At 41.6% G+C, this 27,454-nt stretch overlaps 1 long non-coding RNA gene across 1 annotated transcript; it reads left to right on the top strand.

Annotated features, from left to right (window-relative positions):
* The first annotated feature begins 16,077 nt into the window (after window positions 1-16,077).
* LOC120240263 lies at window positions 16,078-17,055 on the top strand. The gene is made up of 2 exons (XR_005530611.1): window positions 16,078-16,163; window positions 16,861-17,055. It is a non-coding gene; the product is annotated as an uncharacterized LOC120240263 (long non-coding RNA).
* Window positions 17,056-27,454: the final 10,399 nt, after the last annotated feature.

The raw sequence follows: 27,454 nt of genomic DNA, 5'->3' as shown, positions 1-27,454 counted from the left end.
CAGTCTAGAGGAATCTAAGGAGACGTGATACCACATTTAATGTGGTATCCTGGTTGGGACGGGCGGTCGGCTGAGGAGGACATAAGGTGAAAAGAAGAAGTCAGAATACAGGGTGAACTTTAGCTAATAATAATGTATCAATATTGGTCTATTAGTTGTAACAAAGGTACCATACTAATGTAAGGTGTTAAGAGTAAACTGTGTATGTAGTATATAAGAACTCTTTGTATTATCTCTGCAACATTTCTGCAAATTGAAACACTATTATAAAATAAAATGTTTATTTAAAACAATGAGCAATAGATTTGAACACATTCTTTGCCAAATAAGACATACACGTGACCAAAAAGCACCCAAAAGATCCTCAACATCATTTTTTATCAGGAAATGCAGATTAAACCCACAATGGGACACCACTACACTTTCCCTAGAAAGGTTAAAATTATAAAGACTGACAAAAGCAAGTGTTGGCAATGATGGAGGAACTGGACTTTTTATACATTTCTGGCGGAATAAAAAATTACATAACTACTCTGGAAGAAACGGCAGTTTTATGCTATTACATGTACACTATCATATGATCCAGTCATTTCATGCCTAGGTATTTACCTAAAAGAAATTGAGATACATAACCACATAAAGACTTGTACATGGATGTTTATAGCAGCATTATTTGTAATAACTCAAAACTGGAAATAACCCACAGATCTATCGGGTGAATGGATGAGTAAGTCGTGATATATCCATGTAACAAAACACTATTTACCAGTGAAAGAAAAAAAAACACAGTAATGCCATGGATGAATCTCAGACACATTATGCTTGGCCAGACACGAAAAAAGTACATGCCGAATTATACCACTTATATGAAATGCTAACAAATCTCAAGGAATAAAAAGCAAATCAGCAGTTGCCAAGATGAAGAATTGACTTTAAAGAGGCAAGAGGAGACTTTTTGGACAGATGAAAATGTTCTACATCTTGAGTGTGGTAATTGCACGAGGGGAGGCGTTCGTTAATATTCATCCAACTCTATATTTACAATGAAGCGTTTTGCCTTATGTACATACACTTTAATAATTTTTTCTTAGTAGAGGGAGGCTTGGCAGGAATTCTGAGGGTGCTCATCCGAGGCCCTTTTGCGATGACCAGTTGATTTCTCCTGCTCCATGACCCTTCTGCCACTCTGTCCCACCCGTACCACAACTGCCACTGCTCCAGGGGGCAAAGGGGCTACTTAATATACGTCTCTGAAGATTTGGGGTTCCTGCTTCTCAGGTGATTTCAGAAGGCGGAGGCTCTGTGGTAATCTATGCCAGTGGGGCTCGAAGAGATTTTCTAGTGTGCCTGGAAGAGGGAGGAGGAAGGGGAACACCTTTCTCAGCTCTCCATGACTCTCAGAAGGCACAGGGGAAGACCACAATGCCTGATGGGAGCACAAATTAGCACCCAGGAAGCGTAGAGCCTCCTGCTGGGGGCCAAGGGAACACACAGCTGTCCCTCTATGATAGAGGAGTGCTCCCTGAGGAGATGGGTGTGAAACACAATGTGTTCTCAGGAAACCACACATATGGCTTTCACTGAGACTTCAGAGCTGCAGATGTCACGAAAATTAAGCGACATCAGATCGGGACCAGGTCATCCGCCCACTACTGATGCTCTCAGGCAAGCACACAAAGAGGATTTCTCTTTCTTCTCTGCTATGCTCAGAGTTGGTGATGGTCGGGTAGACTGCATTAATTCAGAGACAGGAAACTTGGAACTATGAACAGTGACAGCTAAGATACTGAATTTTGACAGAATATTCAACCGAGAAGACCTAAGACTTTAATAACCAGATAAGATTATAAAAATCAACAGACTAGACTAAGGTTTAAACAAGAATAGGCAAAAAGAAAAATGTATGCTCTGGGTGTACGGGAAGATTCAAAGAAGTTTTGAGAACACGGCAAGCTTCATTTAAAAAATATTTGCATTGGTACACCTCAGTCCAATTCTTATATTTGTATATGAATAGTATTTTTATAACATGCCATTTTGTACCTGCTATTTTCACTGGGCTATATATCAGGAACATTTGTTCCTGTCAGTATATAGTCTTATACAACATAATTTTTAGTGTCTGTGCCGCATTCCTTCATATAAATGTACATATTTCACTTAACTAGTAGCTTATTGTTGGACATTAAGGCTCTTCCAATTTTTCGGTGTTATAAATAAATTTGATGAAGAATCTTGCACATGTATCTTTTCACACATCTCTAATTATTTCCACAAAATAAATTCACAGTTAAGGAATTGCTGGGACATAGAATATTCACATTTTAAGGCTTTTAACACCCTTTAGAAGGTTCATACCAATTTACACTTCTTTTAGAATTTAACCATTTTTAAAAGCTATTTTTTCTATTTATCCGTACCTCGATTCTGGCTCAATCATGATCCAAACTGGCTAAAAGAAATGGTCATAAACCTATCTTCCTTTCATTATTATGTCATATTTAGGGTGAATTCAGTGCTAGTAAAATTAGCAACACTAGCAGCGTTGGAGTTTACCCTCAGTGAAACACAAAAATGGCCACGTCCGGTCCGTGTAATGATAGTAATAGCAATGACGTTAATCTTCTGAGAGATTATTATGTGTCAGGCAGCATTTACGTTGCTTTACCGCTATGAACAGTCCTACGAGGTAATAAATACTATTATTCTTTCCATTTTAAAGAAGAGGAAATTCTGTCATAAGAAGGGTAAGTGCTTTGATCAATGCGTTTTCTCTGTATTAATATGTATCAACATAACCGGGGCTGTTTTAGTATCTCTGCACATTGTATTTCTGTTAGTTTGCATCAGATCTTACAGAGTTTATTTTCTCTCCATCAGATCAAACACTGACTCATGGAGAAACTTCTGCTCTGAACATGAAATACTGAGCTCACGGTCTCAGAGGCCTATGTGGCAACATCCCATAGACGGTCCCTCGCTTCATCTTGAAAATGGGAGTAGATTACGGCTCTAATTCCCAAGCACAGTGTTGTGACATACTGCCCTGGTCAGTTGGGAAGATTGCCACAGGCATGTTGTTACAAATAAGAAAGTTCTGTGGTTTGCAAACGGGGTACTTCTCAGGTAAACTGGAGGGGATGTAAGATTATCCTTGTACTAAGGTCACCTGCCCTCCCCCATTCCAATGTGCTTTCAGAGAGGGACAGAGGGGGAGAAGTGTTGGAAGGCAAGAAATTCCTAGCCCATTTTATCTCTGTATCCCGGGAGTAGTTAGCGCACGCCTATGTGGGTTTTCTGCAGGAAAAGCATTGGGAACCGCAGCTCCAGACTGAAAGATAAAAGGGGGTGGCAATTCATGTGACTGAGGAGTGGGGAAGGTGCTTTTGTCTGAATACAACAGACAAAAGTTTTTAAACCTTTTCAGTCGCAGTCTTCTTTTCTTAATTAGCATTAAGAAGCCAAATTTAATTCCCTACCAGAAAAAGCCAAGACAAGTGTGCACAGCAGGGGGAGATGGCAAACGCACCATGTTTATGCTTGAGCATGTCAGGGGCTCTGGAGTTGGCCATGAAATGAAAAGGGCCTCCTGAAAACCTTGTGGTTAAAGGAATGTTTTCTCATCAAGGAACAACTTGCCAAGGCCAGATAAGCAGCATGAAAAGCAGGGGGAAAATGCTTCTATTTGTTTATTCAGAGATTTTTTTCTTCATAATTCATTTGCTTATAACTTCCAGAAGGAAATTGCCATGCCTGGCCCATATCTGGATGGGAAAAGTCTGCTCTTACACTGTTGTCATCCTTTTCCTTTGCAGCTTGGGTTATCAATGTTCTTGCTTGCTGGTGAGCAGTTAGAGTCCCCGTCTCCTAATGAGGTCAAGGCCATGGACTATAAACCTAATTAGGACTGTTAACTCATTGGATTTCATAGTTACAAACCGGACGCCAGACAGACATCCCTCACTGTAACGCCTCTGTTCAGGGCCAGCAAAAGCCCTGCCTCTACTGGAGAAATAACTCAAAGCAGTGTCATTTCAGTGTGTGTGTTTGTGGACAAATTCCAAATCACTGTGACTTTTCGAAGAATAAACTTTTTTTTTTTTTTCCCCTATTGAAAGGCAGCCTGATTAAAGTATTCCCAACTCTCAGGCTCTTCCTATTGTCTACATGGCTGGCCCTCACTACTTTTACAGCCACCTTGCCCCAAATGACTTTTTTTTGGAAATTAATATGAAAGGAGCATCTTCTCATTATGCAACAATCTTCTGATTTTGAGGTGGTCTTTTTTTTTTTTAATGGGATGAATTTTCTTTAATGCTTCTGTTTTTTTCTCTTAATAAAAGTCACATACAGGTTCAGTTGGCTAAGCATCCAGCTCTTGATTTCGGTTCAGATCATGATCTCACAGTCTTGAGATCGAGTAAGCCCTGCCCCAAGCTCTGCACTGAGCATGGGGACTGCTTACAATTCTTTCCCTCTGCCCCTCTGTCGCTCAGGTGTGCACATGCATGCTTTCTCTTGCTCTTAAAAAAAAAATCACATATAGGGGCGCTTGGGTGGCTCAGTCAGTTAAACGTCCGACTTCGGCTCAGGTCATGATCTCACGGTTTGTGAGATCGAGCCCCGTGTCCCGCTCTGTGCTGACAGGTCTCCTGTGTCTCCTTCTCTGTCTACCCTTCCTCTGCTTGTGCTCTGTCTCTCTCTGACTCTCAAAAATAAATGAATGTAAAAAAAAAAAATCACATATATGCAATGTAGAAATAATGAAAAATGAAGACAAGTATAAATTTTAAAATTAAACCTCCTTTAGTCAACGTGGGAAGAATAGTTTCAAGGAGCTATGACTGAATACTAAAGGCATTTAAATGATTTGATTAAATTACGGATAGTCCTCTGATTAAACTCTATATTGTAGGAACGATTCATAACTATCTCCTCATGCCATTGTTTTTACCTTGTTATTTATATGAGAAGTCATTATGGCTGTTTGCTCTTCCATAAATGTCACTCTCTGCTGAGAAATGCCATCAGATGCTTTTCTGCAAATCACAGTTTGGAATGCAGTCTTCTTCAGAAAATTACTGACATTAAATATTACTGTCCTTGTAATAGAAAGCGACTGTGATAATTCTGGAAATTAAATATTTCAGAAGAACGCTGTGTAAGTAGAAACAATAATATTTACTGCTTAAAACATTATGCTATACACCTTAAACTTGCTGCATGTCAATTATAGCTCGATAAAATTGGGGGAACGAGATTTATACACACATAAATATTTGCCTCCTCAAGAGATTACAAGGAATCCGTCATCTTAATCAAATTCCCTATTTTCTAAATGATGGAACTGAAGCCCAGAAATGATTGGTGACCTGCTCAGGGTCAGGTCTGAGTGACTTACTCTCTCTTCAGATGAGACTTCAAGGCTTTTTTGGTCTACCATATTGCTTTGCTGGTTCAAGAGTAAAATGAACACGTTTTTCTTCTGGGGCGATGAAAATGTTTTGAATATAGATAGAGGAAGTAGTTATACAACAATTTAAATGAACTCAATGCCACTGGAGCGTACACTTTAAAATGGTCAATTTTACATTATGTAAGTTTCACCATAATAAACACATCTTTAAAAGAAATAAAAGGAAATAGTGATTTTGAGCAGTTAGGACTCTTTATACCTAACACCTAAGATTCATAATTATTAAAAGCCCCCTCTAATCATAACTGTGAAAAACTTTATTTCAAAATGGTGTGATAGATAAATGGATTTAAATCATTTTCACCTTTCTTCCTTTACCTTGGTAGTAGCAACTTTAATCATATTTTTACTCTTGATAAGTCAAAGTGGTTGGTCAACTGATTGCATCTCACACACAATAGGAAAAAAAAAAAACAGACATGTCCATGACTCTAAAGCAGAAGGGCTTCTTTAGCATAAGATAATGATTTTCAGTTCCAGTCCAATTCTAACATTTTCAAAGAAAGGAAGACAAGAAAATAGAATGGGGAAGGAGAAGAACAGCTAGTGTTTACTTCATTAACTTAGCAGAACTCCGTAGGTAAAAGGTCTGTGCATAGCAGGTGATCCATCCCTCCTTTATAATTGGGAGCCTCCCACAAAGGCAAGGAAATAATCTATCCACCCCTTCTGACCCGGGCAAGAACGATCTGTTGCCAGGAGCTGGTATTTTGGGCAGCACTGCCTGGTCAGATGCCAAACTATGAGGTGGGACGTTGAGGTTCTTGATCTGGAAAACTGCAGAATGGTAGGAGGACTCTGACACATGCATTTCTCATGGAATTTGGATGGAAGTGTAAAAGCAGTCTTACAATCTCCTTATGAAAATGCTTGTATGTCTAAGCGAAAAGCTTAACCCCTGAAAGGAAGAACAGCATAGGAAAGAACCAGAAGACCTTTCCACCACCACCCCCATTTTTCACTTACAGATTTGCTGTGTGGTCTTGGAGAAGTCACTTCATCTCTCTGAGTCTTTTGTTTTCTAATGGGTGTAATGCAATCCTTTCCAACTCTGATGCTCCATGATTCTCTTCATATGTGGACGTGTGAACCACAGGGCTGCAGACTAGCCTTGCAGATCCTTTTCCAGCCGAGAGTTGCTGCTGGTTGGTTCTTCTGGTTCCTTTGGAGTTCACGCACTCCCGGTTTTGTAACAAAGCAAAAACATATTATCACTGCCTCCTTGTTTTCTTATTTAATCTTACTCACGACAATATTAATACTTACCTTTTTGACTGTGGAGGTAATAACAAAAAGATCATTTCCATGGGGAAGTGACAAACCACCCAAAGCTTCCTTTTGAAGTCTCCTTTCTGTTCAGATGGACAGCAGCCTTCCCTCTTCAAATAAGAAAGACCTGTGAAGCCAATAGTTGGCCCAAACTGCCTCTCTTTTTGGGTCCTGTGGGTGCGTAAAGGATGCCTCATTCAGTTAGGTGCCTCAGGCCAGAAACTGGGAGATGCCCCTGACCCCTTGTTATTCCTCAGTTCTCCTGAGAGATCCGACCATCGCCGAACCTGCAATTAGTTCATCTACTTCTCTCCGTCTTCAATATGGCAGCCCTCATCCAAGTTGCTATCATCTCTCCCATGAGCTACTGCACTAACCTCCTGATGGCGTCGCCATGCCCATGGCCTTGCCCCGTCTCCCATCCATTCTTCCCGTCAGAAGTGATCTTCCTAAAATGTAAATCAAATCACTTTCGTCTCAAGCTTAAAACTCATCAAGGGGTCTTCCTTCCCATTGCGCTTAAGATGATGTCTGAAAGCTTCACGCAGGTTTAGAAGACCCTCTGTGAGCTCTGCAGAGTTCTCTCCCACTCCTCACCAGCTCCTCCTCAAAGCCTTCCCTTGTCCGTCTGTGGCGTGCTCATTCCCATCCTCCGGCTGGCTGCCTCCTGCTCTCCGTGGAGTTCCGTGTTGGATGCTATTTCCGCAGACAGGCCTGCCTGCCTCCCCCTCCCCAAATAAATCACAATCCCTTTTACAAATCACAATTACGGGTTTTGTTGTTTACTTATTTAGGACCTCCTCCCTCAGGAGTTTCCAGAAGGTGATGGGCCATGTCTTTCTTCTTCCTTGTAGTACCCCACCACCATGGCCTGGCAGCTGCAAGCAAATGCTTTTTGAATGACTGGCCAAGTGAGGAGCCTGTACTGAAAGGCTCCTTCTTCTGATCACTTTATTTCCAATTTACGAGCTGTTGCCAGCGAACCAGGCTTCAGATGAGAATTTCTTTGTACCTTTTTCACTTTTTCAAGAGCTCACCCTATGAAGACTTTCGGTTTGGCCTAGCTGCCTTATTTGAGAGTTGCGTTCCTGTGTTCACACAAGGTCTCCTGTGCTTAGAACTTCAGAAAGTTTAAGACTTTGCCAATGATAGGCATGTCTTCAAGGCATGTAGCACGGTAATTAAGAGTGAGGGCTCTGCAGTCACTCACTATTGAGGCTGCTCTTTTCTAGCTACTAGACTTTGTTCAAGTAACATCATCTCAATTTCTGCAACTGTAGAATGGGGATAGTAACAGAAAGTAACTGATAGGTTGTCTTAAGGATTTAATGAGGCAACATATGCGAAATGGTTAGTAGAATGCCTGACACAAACAAGTGCTTGATAAACATCAGCTTCTATCCTATGTTCCACTCAGCCCCAGAAGGAAAGTCCAAATGCAGAGTTCTAGGTCTGGGGGAATTTCTGGGGAGGCATCTTTCCTGGTCCTCTGTCTCCCGTCTTACCACATATAGGTTACCCTACAGTACTTTGTGGTCTCAAAAGGTGGCAACAAAAATGTTAGCTAAGCTTTACTTTCTACACTATGTATTTGAAGCCATAAGCAGATCTGAAATTTCCAAGCTAGCAGTGTCAAATTACTGATGACCATTATTCATGCCGTGGCCAGATGAATCATGTTTGCAATAACTAATAATATTTTAAAGGCAAGTCACTCTTTCTTAGAGTGTTGGTGCCCCCCCCCCCCCCGCATTTGGTGACAGTTCAATACTGAGACCTCGTAGGCGGACAGCAGGTGATATTAACCTTATAAACAGAAGCCGCAGCACCCTCGGTGCCAGGGCACCAAGAGGAATTTAACATTCCACTCCTACCGCCCTCCCCCACTTCCCGGCTTCCGCAAAGTGGTTTTTAAATCAGAAGCACATCCCTAGCTCTCTGTGTAGGTGGTGACGTGGGAGGGGGTGAAATGCAACCTTTATTTTCCTGACTGCCTGTCATCCAATTCCCCGGTTCCCTCTGACTTTCATGAGTGATGAGGTCATCCCGGCGCAGGAAAATCAAACTCTTATTTTTCAGACCCAATAAAGGCCGGCATTGTGTGTCTGCGTAAACATAGGCCAGACGGGCAGGGCGGCGGGGACACGAGTGGCCCGCCCTCTGGCGGTCGCAGGAGACGGTTGTGCCCCGAGCTCCACCGCCCTGAACAAGCAGGGAGGCGGAGAGGGTGCGCGCTAAAATGTAAGTTAAAATTAGATCAATAGTCAGCTTGGCTCTCTCAATCAATGCTTCGCAGCGCGAGCGTACAACCAGCTATTTATAAGCTAAACCCGGCATTATCTTCCTCTTTTAGGACGCGCAGATCCATTACCGCGCGCCGCAGGGGAGAGGATGCTGCAGGGAGCTGATGCATGCCACGTTTCGGCCCCGCGGGGTCCGCGAGGCTGCATCCGGCCGGCGGGCCGCTCGAGGTGGGGAGTGGGAAGGTACCGCCCGACCCCGCGGCCCCACGGCTCTCGACAGGGCTCCTTCCACCGCCTGCCCCCCGGCGACTCAATCCCGCCCACTCCTCACCGCGGAATCCCCAGGGTTTACACCGCAAGCATGGGGCCCGGGCGGGGGTAGGGGGGTGGGGGTGGGGGGGACGTTCACGCATACAATCAGCAGGGACCCTCCTGCAGATGCAGAGTGCACGCTGGCCACGTCTGAACTTTCAGGGCTTGACTGCCTGTTGTCACACGTTCTCAGTCAGCCTAGTTTCCCCAAGGGACTGCATTACTCAGTCCTTGCTCAGGCAGTTGTTGCTGTAAATAGCTGCACCCTCCCTCCACCCCCATCCAAGCTCGAAAGGGAATGGGTTTACAGCAACCTGTCTGATCGCATTGTATTTCAGGCTTTGGTGAGATGGACTTGTGTTCCATCCAGCCCCTGACGCGCTAACGCGACTGGGCATTCCCAGGCCCACTGCCCCTGTGCGTGGTAGTCATCTCTCATATGGGAAGCAATGTCTGCCTCCAGTGTTTGTGTTGATGTTGGGAAACTTTGCAGTTTTCCAAGCATGCTACAGGGAAAAAAAAAAAAAAGGGCACAATTTGATATAACATAACCACCCAAGAAACACAAGATAAAATCCTATTTCTGGGGGAAAATATAGGCATTCTAGTCTTAGATATGTATATAGCATATTTTATATTATATATAGTTACATAGTTTTTCTTAATTGTTGCTTTTCTCTTTTTTTTTTTGCAATATCTTTAATAAGCATGTACTACCCTTAAAGAGCCAAAGAACTTTAATAGTAGCTTACATGTATATCAGGTATATTTATAGAATTAATTTATTGTTTGCCATAAAAGGATTTTGAACTAAAGATAGACACTGAAGCATTCGTCATTTAGAAACAACCTTTTTCCTTCTCCTCAAATTCTTGTTGGCTTAACACCAAAATATATCCCACATCTGTCCCTCTCCCCACATCTAGCTGGCTTCTAGCTTAGTTACAAGTCACTATTCCTTATCCTTTCTTTACCTGGATGGCAAAAATCGCATCTCTCTGGTCTTTCTGGAATCCCTCTCTCTTTTCTGCAGCCTACCCACTCCACATAGCAACCAGATTGCTCTTTTTAAAATGTAAATCAGATCACATCTCTCTTTCTAGAGGCTTCCTTGGCTCCCCACTGTGCTTCCCTCAGACCCCCAATTCTTCACAGGAGAGTAGAATGTGGTGTGTGGTCTGGCCCCACCCACCCTTGCTGGGCTCTCAGCTCCCTCACTTCCTCATGTTTTGTCAGGGCATGCTTTCACGTGGTGCCTTCTTTCTGAACCTCGAGCCCAAGGACTCAGACCAAGCTCCTGCTCTTCACGCTAGGTGGAATTCTCTCTCAGAAGCTCTCCTCCAAGCTGCCTGGGTCTCATGCTGGCCTCAGCTCAGATAACAGAAACCTTAGCTGACCGCTGCCCCTCCAGAATTCATTATCACATTACCTCATTTTATTTGCAGCACAGCGGCTAACTGAGATTGGTTTCTTTATCGTTTGGGTTATGAGGTTATTCTCCCTTCTCACACATTAGAATGTAAGCCCCATGAAAGTCAGTTATTTAAAAAATTTTTCTTCTCTACTATTTTGTTGGGTTCTAGAACTGTACCTGGCCCACAGCTGTAATTCAATATATATTTATTGTGTAAGTTACTGGGTGTAATTTCCTAATATATATAGAATTACACATATTCTGCTTTGCATCTTATAGTTATTTTTATGCCCGTATGCTTCCTCCTTTCAAGTGTGAACCTCTTGAGGCAGGATCATGTTTAGTTCATTTTATTCTTCACAGCTTTATGGAGTCTGGCACATCACAGGTGTTTAATATATTTATTAGATTGAATTGCAATAAGTGAATGGTTAATAACCTGATACAATATGACTTTACCCACATCTAGCCTTCACCCAGGAAAATGAACATATATTTTGATATCCAAAGGGAGAGATTATTGCTTTGATCCTTGTAACACCACACAGACACACACACAGACACACACACACACACTCGCTTTCAATATTTCAAAGCTCATATCCATTATTTTATTTGATCTTAATACCAGCTCTGTGAGATAGGCCTTATGATCTACACTTTACAAATGCAGAAACCAGAGCTCAGTGGCCTGACGTGACCTGCTCAAGCTTGAGCAGCTAATATGAAGCAGAGACAGGACTAGAGCCTGTTAATTTCAAATACCTACAAATATGGTTACATAAAAGCACACATACATACATGTCCACACTTGCTGGTACTATTTCATCTCCGCCACGCTCGTGGTTTGGACCAAATGGGATCATAAAAACAAAGTATCTTGAATGGAATGTGGTATGTGACAGGCTCCCAATAAATGACCATTCCTTCCTCTTGCCCACATTACAGGTTGCCGTAATCTCTCCATCCCAATAAAGAAGAGTGCATCTATCTTCACTTTGTTCTTTTTATTACTAGACTAATTTCCAGGATTCTTCTTATTGTGAAATAATCATGCATAAGATTAATTGAATGCTTTTGCAGATCTGAACAATAGTAAATGAATTTTTGCTAACTGGCAACCTATTGCTCTTTCGTATTTTACTCTGAATACAAATCAATGAAAAATATTTGTGAATACCTACCAGAACACAGCTTAACTTAAGTTACATAGTTCAGTGTCAACAAGGAAATGACACATTAAAAATGCCAAAGCTTGTTCATCATGAACAAACACTAAACACAGCACAAGCAGAGGGGTTAAGTAACATGTAAAATTAGTTTTACAATAGGCAAAATAAATCAAGAGTTTATTCTGACCATTCATTCATTCCTTTAGTTGTTGGGTGTTTTTTATGTGCCAAGCACTGTACTAAGTATACTAACTGATGAAATCTCTACCTAGTAGAAGAGACAGACTTAAACCAAATAACCGCACAACAGAGATCAATGTTGTAAGAAGGCAAAACAGGAGGAACTGATATGGAGAATTCAGGGAGAACTCCTTGAGGAAGGGATGGCTGAGCTGAGTTATGTCTCGAGTTCAATACCACCAATGGTTACTAAAGAAGGATGAGGTAGAAGAAATGATCAGACAAGTAAATAATAATAATGGTCCAAACTTAAAAAAAAAGTATTTATTTTGAGAGAGAGCGTGCATGCATGTGCACATGTGGGGGAGAGGCAGAGAGAGAAGGAGAGAAGGAGAGAGGGAGAATTCCAGGCAGACTCTGTGTTGTCAGCACAGAGCCCTACGTGGGGTTCAAGCTCACGAATGATGAGATAATGACCTTATCCCAAATCAAGAGTCAGATGTTTCACCAACTGAGCCACCTAGGTGCCCCCAACTTTTAAATTATTTTACTTAATAAGTATTTTTAAGTGCCTACTATGTGCCAGGTAGTTGCCTTACTGCTACAGGACATAGCAATGGTCAACGAGAAAAACCCCTGCCTTTATGGGCTTATATTGTAATGGGAGAAAACGTACAACAAACTAGTAAGAATTTTAATAGAAAAAATATTAAATGGTGATTTCTTCTAAGGAAAAACATAAACCAAATAAGTAAGACAGGGCAATGGTGAAATAGTGAGGTACAATTTTACACAGGGTAGTCCCATATGCCTTCACTGAATAATGCATTTGAGCAAGACCCAACAGTGGTAAAGGAGCAAGGCAAGCTAATCTGAGGGCTCGGGTGGTGATTGCAAAGGGAAGAACTTTCCAGGACGCGGACTCTGTCAGTACAATAGCCCTGAGATGACAGTATACCTGACTAATTTGAGGAAGTGCAAGGAGACAGGTGTGTCCACAGTAAGTGATGACTAAGCAAGGGGTGGCTAGTAGGTGAGTTCACAAGAGGTAATGGATCTTCATGGACCTGGGAGGTGATTATACAGCTTTTGGCTTTACTCTGTGTGCAGTGGGAAGACCCTAAAAGCTATTGAGCAAGTGATTGACATTATCTGATTTGTGTGTCAATAGTCAGTCCAGCTGCTGTGTAGAGAGCACTCATGTTCCAGACAATGTGTGAAGCATCTTAACAGATTATCTTATTTTTCTCTTCACAATTCTGAGAGGTACCCATTTTATAGGTGAGAAAACCAAGGTGTAGGAGTTTAAATACTTACTCAAGGTCACGTGGCTAATAAATGACAGTGCTGAAATGGAAAGCCAGGGAGTATGATTCCAGCACCCAAGCCATTCACCATAATATATTAGAGTCCCTCCCTAAGAGAGACTGGGATCATGGGTGGTGGTAATGAGAGTAACAATAATGCCTATTATTAACTGAGAGTTTTCTAGTCTAGGCTGTTAATGTTTTTCCCATTAATTTTATTTTGTTCCCACAAAAACCCTTTCAGATAAGTCTCGTTGCTCTTTTATTATATATAAGGGAACTGAGGCTCAGAGAAGTTATGCAACTTACCTATGTTCAAACGGTTTATAATTAGATGCTAGAATTCAAACCCAGGGAACTTCATCTTCAAAGCCCTTGCCTTACTCCTCCCAGATAAATATATTAAACTTTAAAATATATTTATTACAAACAGCCTATAATTGAGTCTTGTGTTTTTTAAAAAAATCCATTTTATCTTTCCTTTTTGATTGGAGTGCTTAGTCTATGTATGTATAAAATTACTGCCATAGTTTATTTAATTATTTCTACTTGCTATTTTTCTATTTTTCGCATGTATTCTTTGTTCTTTTCTGCCTCCTTTTTTTAACCTTCTTTTGAAGTATTTACTTTCCATTTTTCTCTTTTCGTAGTTTCTTATTATACATTCTTGATTTTCTTATAGTTTTTTCCTAGAAAATTATTGTGCCTTCCTAACTTTGCATATATAGGTTAGCATTTTTTTCTACTTCACAAGTAATTCTAGAAACTTACAATAGCTTAACGTCATTTAGATCATTTGGTTCTTTGTGATACGATCTAACATTTGACTCCTACATTATATACTCACAAATCTTTCCTTATTTTTGTTTATATTAACTTTTTAGTTAATATTTTAAAAATCCTCTACTCATATTTATTGTTTATAGCACTCCTTATTTCTTCCCAAAGTTTACTATTTCCATCCAGAATTATTTTCCTTTGGCCTGAAAGTCTCCCTTTAGTAAATCTTATAGTGCTTCTGGAACCAAACTCTGTCAAAGTTTCTTTGTTGGAAAACATCTTTACCTTGGCTTAACTTTTGAAGTACATTTTCACTTGATATAATTTTATTCGGTGTTACATTTTTCTTTCAGGTCTAAAGATGTTAAGGCATTATCTTCTGGCTTCCATAGTTTTTATCGAAAAGTCAGCCATTAGTCTTTTTGTGACATTGAATGGAATGTGTTTCTTTTTCCTTTGGTTCTTTTCAGATTTTTTTCTTAGTCTTTACTTCTCAGAACTTTGAACATGATGTCCCTAAATGTGGTCTTCATTGCTTTTATTCTTCTTAGTGTTCCCTGTTCCCTTTCCTTGCATTTGTGAGTGGAGTGTATATCATTGGAAAATTCTCAGTTGTTATCTCTATAACAATTGCTCTTTTCAGTCCCCTTCTTCTCTCCTTCTGGAACTTCAATTATACATATGTTGGATTATTTATTTATTTATTTATTTATTTTTTACTGTGTATCACATGTCTCATATTTTATTCTGTTCTTTTTACTCTCTTCCCCCACTTTTGTGTTTTAGCTTGGGTTGTTGTTTTTAAAAAGTGATCTTGTCTTTGAATTAAAAATTCTGTGGTCTATGTACTTTTAAACTTATCCAATTAATTGTTCAATTTAGATAATATATCATTGTATTTTCTCAATTACAGAATACCCATTTGATATTTTTTAACAATTTCAATTCTCTGTTGAAATTCTTAATCTTTTAATTCATTTCTCCTCTATTTTTAATATAATAATTATTTTAAAACCCTTTTCTGCTAGTTACCACATTTGAATTATCTGTGGGTATGCTATTATTTGATTTTTTTCCCTGTGATTATCAATCACATTTTCCATTCACTTCTCATGTTAGTAATTTTGAATTGTATTATAGAAATTGGGAAAAACAATCCAGAAAACAAACAAACAAACAAAAAATCCCAGAATGCTCAGATGAAATCTTCTTCCATCAAGGGCTCCTCCCTTCCTCTGGTAGGCAGACAGTAGGGATTGAACTGGGTGTGAGGTTGGGTTTCAACTTTGAGTAAATTTTAGTAGATAAACTGGTTGCCCTCTGGGCTCTGCCTATTCTCAGCAAAGGGGAACTTTGGGCTTTTAACAGGAGGCCTAGAAGCTCTTTGTATCCTTAACTCTAACAGTACTGCTCTTCAGAGATTTTGAGCCTGCATTATGGACTTCCATTTCACAAAGGCTCAAAATCTGGCAAATGGTTTAAAGGGAAGAACTGTTATGCATTCATCAAAAACCCCTATTTCTAGAGGGGTTTTGTCTCTTAGGCACTGTAGATTATTAAAAAAAAAAATTATTCTTACCTTCTGGTTTAGCCCACATGAGCCTTCCCCACTATCCCAGACCTTATGGGAAGGAGTCTTGTATTTGGCACTTCTCTGTTTTCTAATCCATCACTTCAGTCCTACACATTCACCAGAATTTCTGCTGTTTTCCTGTTTTCCCAGTAGAGTCCTGCTTGGCCCAAATCCAGCCTATACCTACAATGAGCAAATGCTTCTTGGGAAGCCAACAGCTGGTGATTATAAACTCACTTAGGAATTTCAATCTAATTTCTTTGCGTCTATCACTCTTCAGTATCTTTAATGATGTCTGCAACCTACCTATTTTCTCCTTCTTGGTACAGTGTTGCTGACAGCTGACTACGACCTTTCCATTCATCAAAAACCCTTATTTCTAGAGGGAAAAAGTGAAAAGACCTTCTCAGATGAATGAAGGGTTAGAAATTTTGCAGGTAAGAAGACTTTGGCATTTACATAGTACAGTGACCTTATTGGACATATAGAAAAATAGATGCTCAGAGTGGTAAAGTGATTTATTCAAGGCCCAAAACTAATGAGGCTAGAAACTAGATCTGAGAGGTAAGTCTGAAGGTGGTGGGTCTCCTGATCCCAAGTCCGGTATTCAAGAGTAGAGAAGAGAGAAAGAGACAGGCAGAAATACAGGCATGAAACGGACTCCACCTGAAATGGAGAGCAATTCTGGAGTCTTGGCTGTAGCAGTTCAAATGATCAGCCCTTAAAAATTCATGTTGGAAAACCTAGCTGAGGTCTTATAAGTCAATCATACAATTGAATACATGCTTCTTTCTTTTTTATTTTCTACCTTGTTTGAAAATAGGATTTAGAATGAAGTACCAATGATAAGAGCTTCTTTAGGAAAGGTTACAGAGGAGGCATACAGTGTGGTAATGTGAAGAATAAGAAAGGCCACTAGGAAAAAGTTGAGATATAACCCTTGGCACGGGGATATTGATACTGATGGAATTTCAGGGTGTCATAGGCACATGAATTTCTCTGCTCAATACAGTAACTGAGACAAAGACTGGGTTCGTGTCCTTTAAAAACATAAAGTGTAAATATTTCTGTCTTTTTCTATATAGGCAGAGTTTATCACCGTCACCTCTGTTTTCTCTCTCATTGTTGAGCTAGGCAAGAATTGAAAGGCAAGGAAGAGAAAGTAAAGAATTATTGATGAGATGAAACTCTGGAACCAAGAGCACAGAGACCTGTCCCTTCCCAAGATGCTCCTCGCCTTTCCACCAACACACCCAGCTACTGTGGTCAGCCCTCACTGCACACACGGGCTAGGAAGAAATTACAAAAAGTCAAAATCATGAGAAGGTACTTTAAAATAAATGTGATTTTTATGTTTATTCTCTAATATGGTCGTAGTATATTTAAGATTTGTAGCACTTTATTCTTTTCTTAAAAATTTTTTTCTAATTTATTTAAGTAGTCTCTACACCCAACATGGGGCTCAAACTCATGACCCCAAGATCCAGAGTCACATGTTCTTCCAACTAAACCAGCCAGGCACCCCTGTCCTTTCCTTGATTGCACTATTTTATCTCAACTTAAGACTAGAAGAGAGGTTGCTGAGCAATTTAACAATGTAAACAAGGGGGTGAGGTTCAGGATCAATGAGGACTAGTACCTTCAAACTTCTTAGAAGAACAAACTGCATTTAATATTACCACATTATTGTCTAGATGCAAATGTGTGCTATTTGTAAATGAATCACATCTCTTCGTTAAGGAAGGACATCTTATTTATCATCCTGGTAGCGATTTCTGTGACAAAGAAATCCCCATTTATTTAAAATTGTCCACCATTGATAATGGCTAACATTTTTTTTTTTTTTTGAGTACTTGCTATATACAGGTCTCTTCCTAAGCAAGGAACACCTTATGCAAGCCTTTGCATTTACTCTTTACACTAAGTTGTATGCAGTAGGTACTACTATTGTTCTTCTTTTTAACAAGTGAGGAAACTTGAGACTTAGCAAGGTTAAGTAACCTACCCAAGGATATATAATAATAAAGGATAGAGCTCAGTTCAGTCTGGCTCAAATGCCCATGTGCTGATGATTTTGTGATTATTAGAATGGTCTTTCAACGGCTCCAAACTAGTAGTGCAAATCTTTCTTTTTCACTGATGGTCAACTAGTGGCTCTGTTCCCAAACAACCCCATTCCTTCTTTCTGCTCTGCTCAGCCAGTCCCCTTAGGAACTGGTCTTCTGTCTGTTAGTGGTGGGCAAGCTGAGTTGCCTAAAACATCAAAGAAGGACATGAACAGTTTTTGGAAGCAAGACTGACCTGGTATCTTCTCTGCAGCAGCCCCCTTGCTGAGTTTCAGCATATCCCTTCCTAATTGCATAGCCTAAGGTTGTTATTCAGTGTTCCTTATCTGTAAAACTGGAATAATATTCCCAACCTTGCAAGGTTGCTGAGGAAATGAAGTACTGTATGTAAAGTGCAGGCACGAGATAGTAAGTGTCAAATTCAAGTTCCCTGCTCAGTCCTGTTTCTATCTTTTATGCATCCTTATGGGAGGGATATCTCTGTTCAAAGTTACCACCTTGTCCAGGAGATACTTGAGCTCCTCACTGACATCAGACTTTGCATATAACTGGGAGAAGTTTGTGAGATGATTGTGAGTCATCCTCGCTCGCCGCCCTCCCCCACCCCCAACAAAGAAATCCCATGGGAACATACCCAAGAAGTAGAAGGCAGGATTCCTTCTCTTCATCTGGAGTCCTCTGAAGTTGAACAGCCCTCCTCGCCTGAGGGCCATTTTTCTTCTGAGATAAATCTGTCTTCATGACAGGCCGAAGCTACTGACCTCCAGGTGGAGCTACATGAAAGAGAGACAGAAGGGAAAAGAGAAAAAAAAAAAAAAAGCCACATTGGCACCCTCAGAGAAGCTGATAGCCCGAGAAAGACACAATGGAATGTAAAGATGGTGTGTGGTCCTTAACGGATTTGTAGGGAAGAGAGGGACACGGGAACGGATTCAGCCAGTTTAATTCCACCGGAATTTGGAGAGGCTGCCGACATGCTCCGCAGCCCAGGGCGGGGTGCGGGAGAGAGGAGACATGGTGTAAGGAGCCGGCTGTCTTGGGCGGTGGCAGCACATGGACTAGAGGAGGAATAGCGAAAAGGCGGGTTATACTCCATGGTAAACCGTGATGTAGCTTAGGACGTGGCTTCCCAGGTGAGAGAAGGGCTACTGTTTTCTGCATGCTGCTGTATTCCGGGCACTGAATACAACATCACGTCTAACTTAACCCTCAAAACAAACCTCTGGCACGAGCCCATTTTGATGGCGAAGAAATGGAAGCGCAAAGAGAATAAGCCTGCCCAGAATCCACCAGCAAGTAAGCTAGATCTAGGCTTCAACATAGATCTGTCTGAACACAATACCCGTTCTCTCAGAAGGCCTGGAGCCACTTGCTAACCTAGGATCTGGCCTTCCTGTGCCTCAGTTTCCTGATGTGGTGAACGGAATTAGTGACGCTATACTAGAATTGTTTGGGAGTTAGGCTTTGCTCGAATCCTTTTTCTGGCAATGGGCATCTCACTTTAGTTCCTGATGATGGGTCATCTTTGTAACCCAGTCATACTCTAAATGTTCAGACCATGGTGGACAGTGACCCAAGGGAGGGGTGGGAGTAGAGAGTGACAGGTGGCCCAACTACCTCAGTTTTGTCTCGTCTGTTCTGAAGCCTGATTGTTCTGTTCTTCTTAGATCCAGTGAGACTGTCCCTCAACCTTGCAATAATCTGCAACCTCACTCCTCCCTGTTTTTATGAGCTGAATTGAGCCTGTGTTACCTGCAACTAACAGATAGATCCATGACCAGAACGAACACTTTCCTCATGCACTTACTGTGAGGAATCCATGAGATAAGGGAAATTACCAAAAGCAAATGGCTGAGACCATGGCTTTTTATCTTAGTAAGTAAAATAGCAATTTGGCCTTAATAATTGGGTCCTAAGATTTTCAGTTTATGGAATGCTTCATTACATCAAAAGGAAGATTTGCACGAATTTCACTTTTACTCTTCCTGCCAGGAGGGATCAAAGCGGCTAATAGTCTGTCAAATGAAAGATGCACAGCCCTCAAGTTCTCTGTGTTGGGGGCTGAGTGGCTCTAGGCTGGTCGTCTGATAACCACTTTAAATCAGGTTTCCACTGGTTCCAGACTGTACCCTGTAGAATCTTCCAGAGAGCATTGTAGATAGCCTGACCGAATAACAAACCACCTGACCGGCTGCCTGGTTGGCTGGTCAGCCACGCTGTTGTCTCTACTCGGGTGAGGATCCTGAGAGGGGAGTGTGGCTGAAATTCAACACGCTGTCACACCGAGGAGACTTCTTACTTGATTTGGTTCCATTGCCTTGACTGGTCATGTCTCTCAAAATGGCCAGACTGCACGGGCGCACAAACCCAGCCTGAGAATTCAAAGCTACTTCTTTTAAGAAAAAATAAATAAATTTCACACTGGACATTTTAAGACTGGGTTATTTAGTATCACAAATGCTTTGCCTCTGGGCGGATGATTCAGTAGGTTTGAAGAGCTGGCCAGAAACAGCATACTTTGTGCTGGCAGTCTTATTTGTGACAATGTTGCATATTGCTTTATTTATCATGGACCTCAGGATTCCAGGTCTTCTTTTCTTGCTGGATAACTTCAAAACCTCTTGGATGGAGGCGAAGCCGTCCTAACCTCATTCTCTTTCCTGACCGCCTCCACACACACCCCTCATTCTCTGCTCTCTCTGCAGATGCCTTTGCTTCGCTCTCCACCCGCCAGGCAGGCAGCCTCTGAGGAAGCAATTTTTTTTAAGTGAGTTTCCCCTCTATGGCTGCTTTATTACTTAAGTCTTACCATGTAAATTATCAGTCAGAAGGTGGCCTTCGGGTGAACCTCATTCTGAATCTCAATTGAGTGGTGCAAAGATGGTCAGTATAATTTCCTGCTGCTTTTCATGAATCTCACTTTTCTCAGCTTTTGCCCATTATTAGAATCGGCTATGATCTTTTAATATGAAGTGCCTTTTGTTTGTATCATTAAGGGTCTCCCCCCCTTCCCCCCCCCCCCGCCCCGCCCCACGCCTCTGTAGCTCTCTGCAATAAAGTAGCAGGTCAGTGCTTTCTCTGGGAGAATTTTGGAAAAGGTTCATGGGAGAGCATCTGGTGCCATATACATACCATGATACCCTTTAATGCATGTGATGGCTCGGAAGAGCGTCTGAATCCTGCTTTGTGGTTGGTGTCCTTTTACTGCCAATGTCTTCAGAAAAAGAAACTGATCTGATATCAGTGGATGACATTGTAGGCACCACACAAAAATCTGTTTTTGGAGCAGCCTTCTGTGTGGTGGGTGGAGGGGTGGAGAAGTGGCACTTTCCCAGTTATCAGCTCTGTTGCTAGAATCTTAGCAGCCTCAGGTCAGGTAGGATCTACCCGGACCAGATATGTATTTACAACCATACTGGTTGGGTTAATCCAACCATTTAATGCCTACGGAGCTCGTGAATGTCAAATATATGCAAGTATAAAATAACAGTGAATCTTTATCCAGTATTTACTGTATGCCAGACATGACTCCTGTCTTGTCTGATCATCTGAGCAAACCCTGAAATCGTAATCACAGCTACAGCTTACTGAGCTCTTACTAACTGCCCCCAAACAAATTTATTTATTTTATCCTCCCAATAATCCTGTGATGTCGGTACAGCTTTTCAGCCCATTTCATAAATGAGGAAGCTGAGCTACTCAGGGAGGTTAGGTAACTTGCTGAAGGTCACACAGCTGGCAAGCGGTGAAGCCAGGATTCACACCAAGCAGTCTGATCTCAGATCCCATGTGACTAACTACAACTGCCTCTGCCAAAGATCCATGGGGAGCCGGGGAAATTTTCCAGTTCCTTCCATGACTAAGGGAGCCGTCGCTGCCAGGACACCTCTGCTCTCAGGTTCTGCGAGTTCTCACTGTGGCCTCTATGCCGTTTTTGCCACAGGCAGCCTATGCTGGAAAGGCGGTGGCTTGTGCTGGGGCCCCGTTACCACCTGCAGATTCTTCTCCATCTCTGCTGGTGTAATTCCTCAGATTTCCCTTTGAATACGGCCTTTGTTGATTTCTAGAGATGGGCTCCTCCAGGACCTGCCGCAGGATACCTGCCTCTGATTGCCAAGACACGCCTCTCTCCGGGATTGTTTACCTGGCACCGTGGCGCTGTCTGCTCAGACTATGCCCTCCATGCCCTGTCTGTGCTCCTCTCCTCTATTAGCATTCTCTGCTGCATGAAGGCAGAATGTGAAAACAGCCACATTTCTCTGCCTTTGCGAGGAAGAAACATGCTAATATTGGGATTTCAGCTAAAAAGGGACTGTCCCAGTGAGCACCTCTATGATACAACTAAATCTCTCTCAGTAATAATAGCTCAGGAGTGTTCTGATTAGTTTTAAGGATTTTATATCCAGTATCAAGTAGGTTACCTAAAAATAGGAGTCCTGCCTTCTACATCGAGACAGAGCAGTAGAGAGGCATGGACATGGACTTTGGACTCAAGCGCACTGGGTTTGCCTTTCAGCTCCAGCATGCACCTGCTGTGTGGCCTTTGACCACTTCACTGAACCTCTCTGAGCCTTTCTCTTCCATAAAAAAAAAAAAAAAAAAAAAAAAATGATAACACCTCAGAGAACTTTTTGAGGATGAGTAATGATAGTAGATGTGAGGTTTCTGGTACAAACTGGATATGCAATTGTTTTTCTTTTCTTTCATCAAATTTCCTATTCTGCCAATATTTGTGACACTTCTCTCTCTGGAACTCATTTTAAAAATGAGGTATGAGGACAACTTGACTATCAAAGCCCCTTTTAGTTCTAAGTGTGTCCTATATCAACCTTTGTAAATGTGCTGCGTCCTCTCCTATGTTGTCTCATGCTGAATTAGGTCCCATGATAATGCACATGTTGCAGATGAGGAAACTGAGACTTGGGAAGAATGAATAACTGGTCAAAATGAGTAACTGACCTAATGTGCAGTCAGGTAGGAGAGGAGGATTTGAACCCAGTTCAGTGTGCTGAACTGTAGGGCTCAGACCCAGACCCAATAGATCCTTGAAAAATGGCTGCTCAGCAATGGCTCTCAGTGGCCAGGAACATTCAGACCATGCACCACCTATGCTATGCTGTGGTGGGATGGGTCCTGCCCAGCAGGTTTGTCAACAGGACATAAATCCAGGAAGATGGGATTTTCATTGGAACGACAGGACAGTGCCACACACAGGACACAGGCAGGTAATAAGGAGTTACCGAATTGCTGACTGATGGGCCAGCCTCTAACCAACCTGGACAGATATCGAAGATGATGAGCACCAAGCCTGAATTGACTGCTGAATGACATCTTTGATGAGCACTTATGTGTTACTCTTCAGTAATACCAGGGCTCCTTCAGTAGCAGCCCCACTCCCTTATCTAATTTCTGGCTGGGAAGAAGCCGTGGGCTGAGCAACTAGCTAGCCCAACTTGTTGGGATTGTGCTTCCAATAAGGGAGCCAAAGCGGCACTCAGGGAAGTGTGAGGGCTTGGAGGGTGTGGTATTTCCATGTCATCAGAGAGAAGGAAAAGCCATCCACAATAATTTGAAGCCTATCAAATGTTTGAACTAATTTGCATACACAAATACATGGATGTTGATGTCTGTTAGACCCACATTTGGCTCTGTTTAAATGTTCTGTTCCTTGCTGATCTCAAATGCATATTCAAATAGTGGCCATATTCAGCTTTCCCATGTAACTTCCCTAACACACCAGATACTGACTTCTGGCAATTGTATTGGTATATCTTTCTGGAACTCACAGTGCCATTATAATCGTCTGTTGGTAGAAAGCTAATATTCTTTCTGGGCTTTGTTACCTTTTTTTTCTTCCTTTTGCAGATACATTGGGTTATAGTTTAGCAACGTTACAGATACACTCGTGTGCTTAGGTGATTCTAATGTGCTATTTTCTTTAACTTACTGAATAAAAACTCACCCATCAGCAGTGTTTCAGATCCAATTGAATTTTTATTTCACTTTAAAACCTTAACAACCACCAGGAAAATTGTGTGGTAAGAACACGAGTGGCAGCCAACATCTTTCATCAAAGAAACTCAGAATACTTCCCAAACATTAATTAAATCCCGCCACATCGTAGACGAGTTGCATGTCGCATTTTTTTCTTTAAAAAAAAAAATCGATGCAAGCAAGTAGGTGACAGATGCGCACAGCAGAGGAAAATGAAAACTTCTTGAGGAAAAAAATTTGAGTTCTCAAGTACCAAGGGCATCTACCGTCTCTTAATAAAATGATATGCTGGTCCCTGATCACATTCAACTGCTCTTCATACATATAGAGCTGTTGATCCAATCTTTCTTTCTATGAGCGTTATTCTCTTGGCACAGGCAGAAACATTTGCTTCTTGCTTTTGTTGCAATCAGGCATGGTAAGGCTCTGGCCTACAGGGAAACCTTAACAGTTTCTAAGGTAACAAAGAAGTTGGAAACTTTCCTGGTGTCACACCTCACGCACCTGGATTACTGGGAACTGAAGGATTCTAAGCCAGGTTGAGCCCCTGGCAGTTAATCAGGAACTGGGAATGAGAATTGGGGCATAGACCTGGCTTGGAGCTTTGAGGACATACAAAGAACTGGGATGCAGGGAAACATAAATTCGACTTGCCACTCCCATTACCGCTCACCCTTGCAACGCTCTCACAAGGAAAGCTAAATTGCAAAGCATGAAATTGCAGAGTTCTTTTCCCAGAAATCCTCTGACTCACCCAAGCATTAGTACCACCCTCAAAGTAGATGTTGTCTATGAATTTGCTAGCATTTTTGGTTGTCCTTGAGTCTGGTGTGATTGCTCCAGTCCTCATCTCCCTAGGCATATGACATCACAACTCCCGGTGTCTTACGGCCTCATGCGTACTGGATTCAATATCTTGTATCTGTCTTCTTCCTCAATTATTAGGTTTTGTGAGGCGCCTGTGTGGCTCAGTTGGTTGAACATACCACTCTTGGTTTTGGCTCAGGTTATGATCTCATGGTTTTGTGGGTTTGAGCCCCTCATCGGGCTCTGCGCTGACAGTGTGAAGCCTGCTTGGGATTCTCTCTCTTCCTCTCTCTGCCCCTCCCCCACTTGCACTGTCTCTGTTTCTCTCAAAATAAATTTTAAAACATTATTAGTTTTTGCATCTAGTGCAATATTATCACCATAGGCATGTCAGTTGTTGCTACTATTATTGTTACCATCAGTGTCCTTGAAATTATGGTAGTTTAATCAACAATCTTAAAGAACTAGATACCACATACAACAATAATATCTTTCATTTTAAAAATGCTTTCACAACTTGTACTTCCTATCTTGGATTCATTTCTTTATTTGCTCATTTATTCACTCATTCAGCTGAGAGACTTCTATGGTCTCGCTGGGGATAAAACAATAATTAAAATGTGGTTCCCGGTTTCAAGGAGCTGACAGTGTACAGGGGAGACCAGACATGTAAACAGATGCCAAGAAGATAAGTTCTGTGCTTGAGCTGATCCTCAAATCATCTTATTTACCAATGAGAAAAAGAGAGAGTAAAACAACCTTCTCAAGGTCACACAGCTAGATACTTGAAGCATAAAAGCTAAAATGCAGGCTTTCTGGTTATTAAGCCATTGCATTTTGACAACTTTCCCTGTTAGCTTCCTTTACAGCAGTGGTTCTCAAAAAGACTTGGTCTTGGTCTCCAAACACCAGCAGTACTGGCACATCTGAGAACTTGTTAGAAATGCAGATTCTCAGACTCCACCCAAAACTACCGAGTCTGAAATTCTGGAAGCAGGGCCCAGAAACCTGTATTTCAGTGAACCCTCCAGGGGACTCCAGTGCACTAAGTTCTGAGAACCCCTGCACTGTATCAGTGCTTCTCATACTTCTATGTGCACAGGACTCATCTGGAGTCTTGTTTAAAAGGTGGATTTTGATTCGGTAGGTCTGGGGAAGGGTTTTTGATTCTACATTTTCCCTAAGCTCCCCGGCTATGCTTATGCTGCCAGTCCTTGCTTGGGTAGCAAGAATATATAGAGAATTAACACCAACAGAGAGCACTGATTAAGCCCAGCTGATGAGTAATGCTGGGTGTCAAGTGAATTCAATAACATTATTTGCTGTCATCTAGGCCATCTAGGAACTTAAACACTAGCGCTAATGATGTTCAGATAAATAGACTTTCAGGGCATAAAACCTCTCAAATGACAACTAAATATGTGTGTGCACGTGTGTGTGCACGTGCATGTGAGCATGTGTATATAGGGATGCCCATGCATGTATACACACATGGAATGGGCAAGTGTTTCAAGAGACAATATTACATAGCAGCACCTTTCTTATTGAGAGATCCTTGAATATACAGGTATTACAACCAAACAATCAAGAATCAGGAGGCCAGAAACATTTATGCAAGTAGTCAAAATAAATACCACAAAGTCCATCATTTTTATTAATAGATTTGTCCTTTAAATCATTATTTAGAGTTGTTTACTTTTACATTAGACAAAATCCTAACAGAGTAATGTTAAGAGCAGGTGTGAAAGAGTAAGTTGGACAGATGGGGTCAAGGTACCATAGGTGGCCATTCTAGCAGGAAAACATTGCCAGCTGGCAAGAGGCATGCTTCCTGTGTGTGCCTCTTGTGTGTGTGTGTGTGTGTTTTCAACCACATAGAAACATAAACTTAGAATACTGGAACCATTGAATATAGAGGAAACACATGAGTAAACACTAATAAAGAGCATTGTATAGAAAGCACAATGTAATAATCACAGAAACATGCAGAAAATATTAAGATTACAAAATGTTCAAGATATTTGGAAAGCATGTAAAACATTTTAGACGGCTTTCCCAAAAAATGGTAGGGTTGCTAGATTTAGCAAGTAGAAATATTTTATTTGGCAATCCTAAAATTGGCTAAAAAGAAGAGGGCTTGATAATCTCTGGGAATTTCATTGATGTGGGTTGCCAGGTTTTCTGAAATGGCTGTAAAGCATTATCGTAAGGGGAGATGATGGGGGTAACTGATATTAGAGGTGTAGGAGTTGTGTGTTTGGACAAGTCCCAGGCAAGTTTACTCTGGGCCTCTCCGTTGGTTAAGAAGTACATATCTGGAGGCACCTGAGTGGCTCAGCTGGGTAAGAATCTGACTCTTGATTTCAACTCATGTCACGTTCTCATGGTTTGGGGGTTTGAGCCCTGCATTGGGCTCTGCGCTGACAGTGTGGAGTTCCTTGGGATTCTCTTTCTGCCGCACCCCACCCCCACATCGGCTCCTCCCCCACTAACACCCCCACTCTCTCTCTCAATATAAATAAATAAACATTAAAAAAAAAAAAAGAAGGGATATCCATCAAGATTGTTTCCACCTACAAGTAATGAAGCCTAACAAAAGGTCACTTAGACAGGAAGAGGAGTTTACTATCTCCTGTCAGAGCAGATCCGAGCTGGCTTCCAAGACTAACATGAACCAGCAACTTCATCAAGTGTCTGGATTCTTGAAAGCTTACCGTTTCATCATCCTTAACATCATATAATGGCTGCTGTATTTCTGGACACTAACTCTAGTTCTTAAGCAAGAAGAAGGGGGCGCCTGGGTGGCTCAGTCGGTTAAGCATCTGACTTCTGCTCCGGGTATGATCTCGTGGTTCATGGGT

Source organism: Hyaena hyaena, unplaced genomic scaffold, assembly GCF_003009895.1.
Source record: "Hyaena hyaena isolate Hyena2069 unplaced genomic scaffold, ASM300989v1 scaffold_251, whole genome shotgun sequence".
Classification (NCBI taxonomy): domain Eukaryota; kingdom Metazoa; phylum Chordata; class Mammalia; order Carnivora; family Hyaenidae; genus Hyaena; species Hyaena hyaena.
This window is presented reverse-complemented; position numbering and strand designations above follow the sequence as displayed.